Source organism: Monodelphis domestica, chromosome 4, assembly GCF_027887165.1.
Source record: "Monodelphis domestica isolate mMonDom1 chromosome 4, mMonDom1.pri, whole genome shotgun sequence".
In the NCBI taxonomy this organism is placed as follows: Eukaryota; Metazoa; Chordata; class Mammalia; order Didelphimorphia; family Didelphidae; genus Monodelphis; species Monodelphis domestica.
The window spans coordinates 106,086,533-106,099,674 of record NC_077230.1 but is presented as its reverse complement, the minus strand read 5'-3'; the positions used below and the strand labels follow the sequence as shown (position 1 = coordinate 106,099,674).

The 13,142-nt window shown below is 41.7% G+C and overlaps 1 protein-coding gene across 9 annotated transcripts in view; it reads right to left on the bottom strand.

The window, feature by feature from the left end:
* ARHGEF4 (Rho guanine nucleotide exchange factor 4) overlaps nucleotides 1-13,142 on the bottom strand; it is a 518,865-nt gene that overhangs the window by 164,187 nt on the left and 341,536 nt on the right. The window lies entirely within an intron of this gene.

Genomic DNA, 13,142 nt, shown 5'->3' with positions numbered 1-13,142 from the left:
AAATTTGATTTTGATAAGTAGAGAGAAAGAGGGAGGCCATTGCAGGCATGAGCAAAGTCTTGGAGTCTGGAATGGTACAGTGAGAAGAGCTGACACAGCTGGACGTGGAGAAGGAGATAGGATTGGAAGCTTAGCCAGGAGGTCAGGTTGTGGAGGGCACTAAAAGAGGGATTAAGGAATTTAAATTTATCTCTAGGAGGCAGCTAGGTATCTCGGTGGGTAGAACTTTGGGCCTGGAGTGAGAAGATCTGAATTCAAATCTAGCTTGGACACTTATTCGCTGTGTGACCCAGGGGCAAATCATTTAATCTCCTTTTGCCTTAAACCACTGGAGAAGGAAATGGCCAACACTTCAGCATCCCTGACGAGAAAACTCCATGAACAGTGTTGGCCTTTGGGGTCAAACAACAACAAGAACAACACTTCCCCTATCAACAGTGAGGATTAAGATGGAAAAAAAGCAGACCTACTTCAAGATTATTTAGCTTTAAATTTCTCTTTTCTGGTTCCCTAGAAAACATTCACCTGACTGCTTCACAGCTCCGTTGGCTGGCCCTGTCCCCAAAGTGAGTCATCCATCTTTTCAGTGGATTCCCAGAAAGATACACAACTCTTCTGGCTCCTTAGCAACCAAATGTTCCTAGACACCTCCGGCTTAAATTATGATTCTCAGCTATGATATTCCCTTGACTCCCTCCATTCCCCACTGTCTCCTCCACTCTCCCAGCTTCTCATTCTAAAACAGAAATCCACAGCAAGGAGGCTAAGCTAGAATGAAAACATCTATCAGCAGCCATCAGCTGTCACACGGTTCTTGCTCCCATCGCAAATGCAGTTATGAAATTAATTACAGAAAACAAATTTGTTGACCGAGAAGAAGGGGAATGACAGATAACACTCTGAGGGAAACTAACGTGCCAACAGGAACCGAGCTGTGAAAGTTAGAGAAGATGCATCCCAAATCAACCAGCTGTGTGACCTTAGCCAAGTCATGTCACGGTGTCACCTCTTCTTCACCTTCACAGTTTCTTCGTCATTAAGAAAAAATGGTTGGGCTGGACTCTTCTGGCTCTGAACATAAGAACTATTATTTTTATTTTTATTTTATTTATATATAAATATTTTATATATTTAAATATTATTATTAACATCCTCCCTTTGAGGGAACTGAGGCAGGCAGCAATTAAATTATTTGCGTAGGGGAAATGAAGCTGTTTTGTCTGAGATCTTATTTGAACTCAGATCTCCTTCACCTAAGCTGCCTTAAAATAGCAAGAAATCTGGACTGAGAGCCAGGCCTAGAGATGGGAGGTCCTGGGTTCAAATGTGACCTCAGACACTTCCCAGCTATGTGACCCTGGGCAAGTCACTTAACCCCCGTTGTCTAACCCTAACCACTTTTCAATCAATACACAGTATTGATTTCAAGATGGAAGGTAAGGGTTTAAAAAATAGCAAGAAATCCACTATGGCTAGAATCTAGAGGGGCTCAAGAGGAACAAGCCTGGAAGGGCTGTTTGGAGCTTTACATCAGAATGTCTTGGAAGGCAGGTTAAAGGGGTCTGGACTTTGTTCAGCAGAAGAGTGATGCTTTGATGTTAACCTGGCAGCAATGTTCAGGGTTGGTGGGGGAAAAATAGAGGATGGAGACACTCTAAAGGCAGAGAATGGTTAGGAGGTAATCATAGTAGTCTGGGTGATGGGATCACATGTTTGGAGCTAAAAGGCACCTCAGGGATCAAGTCCAAGGTTCTTTACTATTTTTTACTTACTAAATTATGAAAAAAAGGACAATTAGGTGGGCTCTGGGAATAGATTGCCAGATCTGGAGTCAGGGAGATCTGAGTTCAAATCTGCTTCTGGAAGCTAGCTGTGTGACCCTGGGCAAGTTACTTGATCCTGTTTGCCTCAATTTCCTCATCTGTAAGATGAACTAGAGAAGGAAATGGAAAACCACTCCAGTATCTTTGACAAGAAAATCCCAAATGGGGTCACAAAAAAATGAACATGATTGAATTTAAGGTATGAAAGAAGATCAGTCCCACAACAATGAAGAAACTGAGGCCTATGGGAGTTAACTGATTCTTCTAAGATGATCCTGCTATTGAATGGAGTCTGAAGTAGGGCAGCAGCAATGGAGATGAAAAAGGAGGGGTCTGTTACAAGAAGCATTACAGAATCAGAAATAGGGAAGTTCATAGGTGCCATTTGGTTCAGTGTTGTCAAACTAAAAAAAAAAAGAAATGGAGCCCATTAACCCATATATGAAGATCCCTGCCAGGCTACAAGATTATTTAATTATTTAATTAATTTATTTATTCTTATTTTTTAAACCCCCACCTTCTACCTTAGAATCAATACTATGTATTGGTTCCAAGACAGAAGAGTGGTAAGGACTAGGCAGTTGGGGTTAAGTGACTTGCCCAGGGTCACACAGCTGGGAAGGACCCAAGCTTCCTGCCTATGGGCCTGTAATTCTAACCCCTGAGCTACCTAGCTGCCCTTGGCACAAAGAATTAATAAATGTTTGACAGGTGAGTAGATACAAATGAAAAAAAAAACTAGAGTAAGGGAGAACCTCCAGGATGCTACCACATGAAGGGATAGTAGATAGGACTAGGATGGTGGCATTTAGGGAATATTTCTCCATGTAAGTCTCTTAGAGCAGCTGGTCCTCCTGATTTGTTGGAGCCAGCTTGGGCATATGAGTGCAAAACATGGTGTTCCCAAGAGCACCAAATGAGGGTTGGCTATCTCTGTCTGTCAACTAATATGTGGAGCAACAAAAGAAGAGAGAGATTTATAATGCAGATGGATGACTTGATGACAGTGCCATGAAATCTGAGGTTGGGAATAATAGAGATCATCCTTAGAGGCATAGAAATAAAAATATAGATAGATATAGATGTCTATATCTACTCATCTACATGATATAAATCTATCTATCTATCTCTCTATCTGTCTGTCTGTCTATCTATCTGTCCATCCATCTGCCTGTTCACCTGTCCCTCTCTCTCTCTCTCTCTCTCTCTCTCTCTCTCTCTCTCTCTCTCTCTCTCTCTCTCTCTCTCTGTGTGTGTCTCTCTCTCTCTCTCTGTGTCTCTCTCTCTCTCTCTCTCTCTCCATCCATCTGCCTGTTACCTGTCCATCTATCTCTTTATCTGTCTGTCTGTTTATCTCTCTCTCTCTCTCTCTCTCTCTCTCTATCTATCTATCTGTCCATCCATCTGCCTGTTCACCTCACCTGTCCATCTCTCTCTGTCTATCTGTCTATCTCTCTGCCTATCCATCTATCTATCTATCTATCTATCTATCTATCTATCTATCTATCCATCCATCTGCCTGTTCACCTCACCTGTCCATCTCTCTCTGTCTATCTCTCTATCCCTCTGTCTATCTATCTATCTATCTATCTATCTATCTATCTATCTATCTCTATCCATCCATCTGCCTGTTTACCTGTCCATCTCTCTCTCTCTTTCTCTCTCTCTCTCTCTATCTGTCTTTCTATCTGTCTATCTCTCTATCTCTCTATCTATCTATCCATCCATCTGCCTGTTTACCTGTCCATCTCTCTCTCTTTCTCTCTCTCTCTCTATCTGTCTGTCTATCTATCTATCTATCTATCTATCTATCTATCTATCTATCTATCCATCCATCTGCCTGTTCACCTCACCTGTCCATCTCTCTCTGTCTATCTGTCTATCTCTCTGCCTATCCATCTATCTATCTATCTATCTATCTATCTATCTATCTATCTATCCATCCATCTGCCTGTTCACCTCACCTGTCCATCTCTCTCTGTCTATCTCTCTATCCCTCTGTCTATCTATCTATCTATCTATCTATCTATCTATCTATCTATCTATCTATCTATCTCTATCCATCCATCTGCCTGTTTACCTGTCCATCTCTCTCTCTCTCTCTCTCTCTCTCTCTCTCTCTCTCTCTCTATCTGTCTGTCTATCTGTCTATCTCTCTATCTCTCTATCTATCTGTCCATCCATCTGCCTGTTACCTGTCCATCTATCTCTCTGTCTGTCTGTCTATCTATCTGTCCATCCATCTGCCTGTTCACCTGTCCATCTCTCTCTCTCTGTCTATCTCTCTATCTGTCTGTCTATCTATCTATCTATCTATCTATCATCTATCTGTCCATCCATCTGCCTCTTCACCTGTCCATCTATCTATGCTGGGCCCTTCAGGAGAGACAAAAGCATTCCAACAACCAGGGATGGTCCTGAGTTGATCAGAGTTTATAAAAGAAATTCTGATGAGGGAGGGATATATACAGGCTTTGTCTGCAAAAGTTTAAGTAAGACCCAATCTTTGCTTCTCGTGGAACTTTAATAATTTAATTAAGGGATTTGACAGTCAAGAATTCAGCATTAGTATATACACAACTAGGCCCAAGGAAAAATAAGTAAATAGTATTAAAGTATGGATTAACCACAAACAAGAGCTCAATTAGGAATGAATGATGGAGGCAGCTAGATAGTACAGTGAATAGAGTTCTGGACCTTGAAATCTGGTCTCAAACATATTAGCTGTGTGACCCTGGACAAGTCACCTAATCTCTGTTTGGCCAACTGTAAAATGGGAATAATAATAACATCTACCTTCCAAGGTTTTTGTGATAATGAAATGAGGCAATTATCTGCTTAATAAATGCTTGCTCCCTTTTCTCCTCTCTGAAGAAGAGAGATCAATGTAGGTTGGAGTTAGCAGGGAAAGTTCTAAGGGAGATTAGGGATGTAAGCTGGGCTTTAAAAAATAGGTAAGAGGGGAATACTTGCTGATTTTCTGAATCTCCAGGCAGCTTGAAATTCTTGAATTAAAAAAAATTGAATAAAATGTAAATACCAATTTCCCAAATCAAGCAATAGGCTGGAGATGATACAAACTGTCCAACTTCAAATGAATCACCTAACAAATGTCAACTGCTTGCCAGGCGTGGTGCTAAGAAGACGGACCAAATGAGTCCCGCAAAGGGACAGGAGAGGACAAAGAAGCATCAATTACAGGGGAGGTAAATCATTGGAAAGAAATGCATCACTTATGTTGGGAATCGCAGAGGAGCAGTGAGACTCTGGGAGTCAACAACGAAATCATTTCAGAGCCAACAGTAAAGAGACTGAATCCTCCAGAGCTCTTATCTAACATAGTGGGGAATTCCAGGGGTAGTCCTGGCCTGGCAGATGTTTCTTATTTACCTAAATTGGCCCTTTTCCTCTTAACACTTCTGTTTGGGGTTTGCTTCATACAACAACCTCCTTCTTCCAACCAAAATAAAACGCAAATGACATACCCAAACCCCAATCAACTCTAGAGTGGTAAAGAGCATTTCAGTGAAAGCCAGGAGACTGGGTTCAAATTCCCTATAATACAAACTGTGCCGCTATTGAGAGGTCACCTTACCTCTCTGAGCCCTGGTTTTCCTCGTTAGTAAAAATAGACATACTGATACCTTGTAGGCTTGTTATAAGGAAAACACTTTATAAAACCTTGAAGAGCTATATAAAAGCAAGTGTGTGATGCTATACAAGGTGTCCCAAAAGTCTTAATGCAGTTTTAAGCTATTAATGCTCAAGTTTTAATGGCACTGGGACATTTGGGATCTCCTTAGAGAGAGGCTCTAGACCAGTGGTGTCAAATTCTCTTTTTTTAGGGCCTTACTTTCTATCTTAGAATTAATACTGTATATGGATTCAAAGGCAGAAGAGTGGTAAAGGCAAGACAACGGGAGTTAAGTGACTTGCCCAGGGTCACATAGCTGGGAACTGTATGGGGTCACATTTGAACCCAGGATCTCCTATCTCTAGGCCTGGTTCTCAATCCACTGAGCCACCTAGCTGCTCTCATGGTGTTAAATTCAAATAACAATAAGAGTGCCATTAGACTATGCATCAGGATACCTAAGACTGCAAAATGACTGCCAAAACCACATATTAATATCATTTATAGGTTCTATTATACTTATTAAATATTTCCATTTCCCAATTGCATTTTAATTTGATTCAGTACTGAGGAGTGTTGTGGCTGGGCCATGTATTTTGACACCTTTGCTCTAGATTATTTCTAGGCCCAATTCTACAATAGGCTTAAAGTCATTCAAATTAATTAACATTTCTTAAATTCCCATTTCTTAATACCTAAGATCTCTACTTCTCATCACTCACTCTTCAGTCCCTTGTAATCAGGCTTCTTCCTCTACTACTCCGTTGAAGATATTCTCTCTGAGGTCACTAACCATCCACCCACTGATTGTGTTGTTCAGTCAGTATTTAATTTTTAATTCTCTATGACTCCATTTGGGATTTTCTTGGCAAAGATACGGGAGTGGTTTGCCATTTCCTTCACCAGCTCTTTTTACAAACGAGGAAACAGAGGCAAACAAGGCTAAGTAACTTGCCCAGGATCACACAGCTAGCAAGTGTCTGAGGCCAGATTTGAACTCAGGAAGAGGAGTCTTCCTAACTTAAGACTTGCCACCCTATCCATGGCGCCACTTAGCTGCCCTATTACTAATGACCCGTCACTAACCAAGTCCGAAGCCCCCTTTTTCAGTCTTCATGCTCCATAGTCTGTTGAAGCTTCTGACACTCCATCATTCCCTCCTAAGGGATAAGCTCTCCTCTGGCAGCTCTGAAGACACTACTCTGGGGGATTTTCCTCCTCCCCTCTGTGCCTTCTCAGTCTTCTCTGTGGGCCCTTCATCAATTTCTCAAGCATCTGCCCTCAGCCCACTTCTTTTTTCACTCAACGCTCCCTCTGATGATCTTTATCCTTCCTATAGTGTCAACTATTAGCTCTGCGACCCTGGCTTTAAAGCTTTTATCTCTGATCCTGGCTCCCTTTCTACACTCCAGACAGGATTCTCCAGTTGTTTAAGGAGGTCTCCATCTTGCTATCCCATCAGCACCTCATTAAAATATTCAGAACTTTAAGTCAACTCTCCCCCAGTATCTGTTCTTCCTTCTGACTTTAATTATTTCCATTCACTATCTACCATGACAGTATCTGTTGATGGAGCTATGGTCTGGGCCTGGGGTCGGTTAGACCTAAGTTCAAATCCAACCTCAGACACTTACTTGTAATGTGAAACTGGAAACGTTATTTAAATGCTTTCTGCCTTATCTATAAAATGAGGGTAAAAATAGTATCTCTCTTCCAGGTTATCGTGAGGATAAAATAACCTTGGTAAAGTACTTTGCAAACCTTAAAGTGCTATGTGTTATTGTTGAGTTGTTTTCAGTCAAGTTTGACTCTCCATGATCCCATTTTGGAGTTTTCTTGGCACAGATACTGAAGTGGTTTGCCATTTCTTCTTTAGTTCATTTTACAGGTGAAGAAACAAAGGCAAACAAGGTTAGGTGACTTGCCCAGGATCACCCAGCTAGCAAATGTCTTAACCTGGATTTGAACTCCTGAAAATGGGTCTTCCTGATTCCAAGGCCAGTGCTCTGTCCACTCCACTACCTACCTGCCCTAAACTGTTATAGAAATGCTCTCTATTATTATTAAAACTACCACTGTCCATCACCCAGCCTTCCAAGTTTATAAAGCTGAATTAGCTTTTTTCCCCCTTTCCCTATCCAGTCAGTTTCTAAGTCCTGTTGATCTGTCTCTGCAACATCACTCCCATCTGCTCTCTCCTCTCCGTTCTCACTGCCCCCAACCTAACATAAATAGACCGACCCTGCTATACTACTACCAGAAGCCTCCTAGCAGGTGTTCCCAAATCCACTTTCTATTCCTTCCTATCGATTTTTCATGTTACTTCCAAAGTAATCTTTCCTAAGCATAGATATAGCTAGTCACTCCTCAGCTAAAAATCCTTAGTGGCTCCCCCTTCAGTCTTTACCTCATGCCATCTCCCTTCCCATACACTACTCCTTGCCCACCAAACATGCATTATGTTTTCCATCTCCATACTTTTGGTTACTTTGCTTCTCGGGTCTAGAACTTCCTCCCACCACCTCCTCCTTGCTTATTTGCTTCCCATATGCCCATTGCAGCCCCATTCAAAATACTAGCTCTTCCATTAAACTTCTGGACACCTTTCCCCTGCCCCTGGGCTTGTCAATAACAATCTTCCCTCTTGGATGTCATACAGGACTCGATTTCATACTCTCTGAATATCCTTAAATTGTAAAATTAATTTTTATGTTCATTTCTTTTTTTTTTACCTTTACTTTCTGTCTTAGTAACAATGCTAAGGCAGAAGGGCAAAGGGTTAGGCAAATGAGGTTAAGTGACTTGGCCAGGGTCATGGTGCCAGTTTTGAGCCCAGGGCCTCTTGACTCCAATTCTGGAACTTTATCCACTGTGCTACCTAGCTGCCTCTATATTAGTTTATCACCGTGTCCCATGCAGGCAGGGTCCACGTCTTCTCCCCAGCCCCTAACATGATGTTCTAGACCCAAATGGGTCCTTGATAGATGGTTTTGGAATGAATAAATGAACAGAGAGCATTATAGTAGGGAACATAACGATGAAAAATATAACCTTTCTTGCCTTCAGAAATTTATAATTGGAAGACAAATCAATTAATTTTATTATTTTTTTAAACCCTTCCCCCTTCCCTTTTGTCTTGGAATCAATACTGTGTATTGGTTCCAAGCAGAAGAGCAGTAAGGACTAAGCAATGGGGGTTAAGTGACTTGCCCAGGGTCACACACCTGGGAAGTGTCTGAGGCCAGCTTTGAACCCAGGATGTCTCATTTCTAGGCCTGAGAAAAGGCCATCGGATTTGACAATTAAGAGATGATTGGCAACGTTGGAGGGAGTAACTTCAATTGAATCATAAGGGTAGAAGCAGGACTGCATACAGCTGAGAAGTCAGAGGAGAGGAAGTAGAGGCAATGGTTGTAGATAGCAATTTTTGTGTGTTTCTTTTATATCTTGCAACTTTGCTAAAGTTGTTCATTGCTTTGATTAGTTTTCTGGTTGATTCTCTAGGTTTCACTAAGTATACTATTATGTAATTTGTAGAGTGATAGTTTAATTTCCTCATCATCTATTCTGATTCCTTCAATTGCTTCTTCTCCTTTTATTGCTATAGCTAGCACGTCCCATACAATATTGAATAGTAGTGGTGATGATGGACATCCTTGATTCTCCCCTGACCTTAGGGGAAGGTTTACCATTACAGATAATGCTTGCTGATGGTTTTAGATAGATGCTATTTATCATCTGGAGGAATGTGCCACTTATTCCACTGTTCTCTAGTATTTTTCATAGAAATGGATTGTTATAGTTTGTCAAAAGCCTTTTCTCTTGTGATAATTATGTGGTTTCTGTTGATTTTTATTATTGATATGGTCAGTTATCCTAATAATTTTCTTCATATTGAACCATCCTTGCATTCTTGGTACAAAATGCAGCTGTCATAAAGTGTGATCCTTGTGATATATTGCTGTAATCTCCTTGGTAGTATTTTATTTAAATTTTTGTATCAATATTAGCAAGATTGATTCATAGTTTTTTCTCTCTCTTTTTTTCTTCCTGGCTTTTTAAAAGAACTTAAGAAAGGGAAGATAGATAAAGAGAAGATGAAAATCACTAGTGAAGGATTTTTAAGGACAGAGGAAATGTCATTTTTGAAGGGAAGAATCAGTAGATGGGAAGAAGATTAGAGAGGGGAAACTCAAGGGAAAAAATTATTGGATTAGAGATCAGAGGATAGTTCAAGGGCACGTGATGACCTCACCAAGAAGGACTATCTCATCATCAGAGACTGGAGGAAGGGAGGAGTAACTGAGAAACGACAACAAAATATGAAAAAACAGGCGAACTGACTAAGCAGCTTAAAACCCCCCAGAAACGTCCATGTATGAGTAGACTAATAAGCATACTACAAGGTAGCCTGCCAAACACAGCTTCCTTCAATCATCCAGTGAGATTTTTTTTTTTGCTTTTGCCCAGTTGCCAATATCAAATTCTCACAATGGCATTCTGTATTGTCCATTTACAGATCAGACTTTCGCCCTATTTTCAGCTATTATCTATAGAAACCATCTGTCTGTCTAGGTTACAGGAAACCAGAAAACAGTTGATAACTTCTGGCAAAGAACATAAATCTTATTATGGACTAGGATAAAGAATTGACCTGCGCTTTCACTGGTAGAGGGAACTCCCCTGGTGAGCAAACGCCCTTCCACTAAGAAGGTCAGCCCCTTCTCTGTGATTTATAATCCTAGAGAGTTGCCTAAAGTAGTGGCATCAAGTCCAGTTGGAAACAGAGGCATGAGGGTTTTTGTGGGCCTCATATTGACTTAGAAAACAACATCTTGGGGTAGCTGGGTAGCTCAGTGAATTGAGAGTCAGGCCTAGAGACGGGAGGTCCTGGGTTCAAATCTGGCCTTAGACACTTACCATCTGTGTGACCTTGGGCAAGTCACTTGACCCCCATTGCCTAGCCCTTACCACTCTTTTTCCTTGGAGCCAATACAGAGTATTGGCTCCAAGATGGAAGGTAAGGGTTTAAAAAAAATAGAAAATGACATCTTAATATTAGTTATGTTTTATTGCATTCTTATTTCATCAAATATTTTCCAATTACATTTTAGTCTGATTTCAACTCACCCAGGAGCGCTCTGTGCTTCATGAAGCCCCAGACTTTATGTTTGATGCCTCTGGTCTAGAGCATTGAGAGTTTAAATGTCTTGCCAGTGGTCACTAGCTATTAAGTGTCAGAGACAGATCTTGAACTTAGAATTTTCTGGATTTGGGGTTGGCTCTCTCCACTAAGCTGTGCTCCCTCTCCTATTGCTGAAGGTAGCCTCAGTTTCCCTTTGAAGTTAATATGAAGCTCAAAGCATAACGAACTTGTCATAATAATTTCTGGCATGCTCTTCTGCTTACGGCCTTAGATAAACATATCTGATGCTTTAAAATTGGTTGTTAATGGATTAGATGATCTCATTTAAACCCAATTCTACAGCTGGATGGATGGCTCTCCTTCCACATGTGAGAACAAAGCATTGTGATGTAATGGGAAGAGAAATGGGCTGGTAGTGAGGAGACTAGGTTCTAATATCTGTGCTTCCTAACTTTTGTGTCTGTGGGTGAGATGTTTCCTCATTTATTTAACGTAGGAATGGCCCCCAAGGAAACTTCCAGCTCTACAATGCCATGATTCTATGAAAACCAGAGGTGGAAGATAGTGGATAGGTATAGAGTATCCTCAAACAGGTTTTCAGTGAAAATGCATTTTCCCTATCTAGATTCCCCATTGGGTCTCTTTTCAGGTTTCTCTGATGTGGGGGAAGTTGGGTCGGTAGCTTGGGCCACTCTCATATGCCCGGTGCCTGGCACAGGATTGCTTTCTCCCGAGATTCTCCTGCCCACACTTGCTGTGACAGCTGTTTCATCTGGAGTTCAGACCCCTGGAAACAAGCACCTGCTAAACGTTGAGCCCTTGTTTCCAGATATACGCAGCAGCCTGCTCCAGGCCTCTGGGCCGCCCTCAAACAATATGGACAGGAAGCCAAAGGGAAACTGACCTGGTCAATGCCGTCAGTCAAGAATGAGCCCCCGCAGGGTAAAAGTCCCAAACTCAGGATGCAGCCAAGACTGACACTGTCTGGAGTTTCTTCTCTTTGTTCCCAAAGGTACATGTTTATCTTGGGAAGAAGCCTGAGGACAACTCAGAGGTGGCTTCTACTGCCCGAGACTGCTCTGGAAAAATAGCCCAAGTTTTCATGTTTACTGTAGGACAGAAAATACTGACTCTGATGACTCGATTTCCTCCTCAAGGCAAACTCTCTACCCTCGCCCTCTCTGCCATGTTCCTCTCTCCCCGCTCAAGCCTGTCATTGGTTAGAAAGTTTTCTTTAACATTCTAGAAAGAGGTCCTCTCCCTCCCAAGAACTCCTCCTTTGTTCATTTACTATGTCAGGTTATATCTGGGTTACCCTGAAAAGTTATTCCCATTCTGGCTGTTCCAATGAATGCACAGTCAGAATTTCAGAGTTAGGAGGGACCTTAGTGCTGATCTAGCCAAACCCCATCATTTCCCAGATAAAAAAGCGGAGGCCAAAGAGAGTGGCATAGCTCAGCTATTGATGCCTGTGGAGGACTATTTCTGTAGCCCAGGTCTCCACAGTGCCTTTTCCACTATGATCCAGCTTCCCCAATTGTAGAAAGGTGCAGGATAGCATGCTGCTCTCAGCTGACCAAGCTCTTGGAAAAGTGTAAGTATGGATGCAGTTCTGTATCCTGGGCTAAGTGAAAAAGACGTTTCCTACAGAACATTTTACTTGAAAAGCTGTGCCAGCTTTGCTAGAGTAGTTAGACATTGGCAGAGAGACAAGATCTTTATGCTTAAACTTCTAGTCTAGAAGGAGGCTTTTTAGTGTCACCTGGCATTTCCTAATTTACAAAGTGGTTGGTTCTCAACAATTTGCATAAAAATCTCTTTATTTGGGACTTTAATCCCATCATTGCAAATAGAGGTCAGTTTCCAGGCAAGTCTAAAGACTATTTAACCATTGTGAACCTGACACATCCTCTATGAAAGACCTACTTCAATGTCTTCTAGAACTATAGGGGAGATTCTGGGTTTTCTAAGGCTATGGCAAGGGATCATAGTTGTTGGTAGGTCCTAAATAAGGAAGAACGTTGAGCATGGGTTCAGCATAATGAACTCTATGTTGTGTTAGGATTAAGGGTGTTTATATTTTTGGCCATTGTAAATCTTGAAGGCCATCTACTAAGGTGTAAAGACATTGTAAACTGCATTAATGGAAGGACTATTCATCCCAACAATTTCATGCCTTCCTCTAGGTCAGTGATGGCGAACCTTTTGCAAGGGTGGGTGATATAAGAAATGTCCTCAGGTGGGGGTAAAGAAGGGGAAGGAAGCAGCCCACCCCTCATCCCTTATCCCTCTGGCTTTCTAGGAAGGAACTCTGAACTCTGTGCTGGGATGATGGTGCCCAAGCCCACAGAGAGGGCTCTGAGTGTCCTCTCTGGCACATGTGCTATAGGTTCACTACCACAGCTCTAGGTCCTCTAACTCTATGAGTCAATCAACAAGCATTTATTAAGCACCATTCCTAAAGGTTTCAGGCACTGCAGGATGTCCTGGGGATACCAAGGCAAAAATGAACCAATCCCTGCCTTGAGGAAGTTTTTGA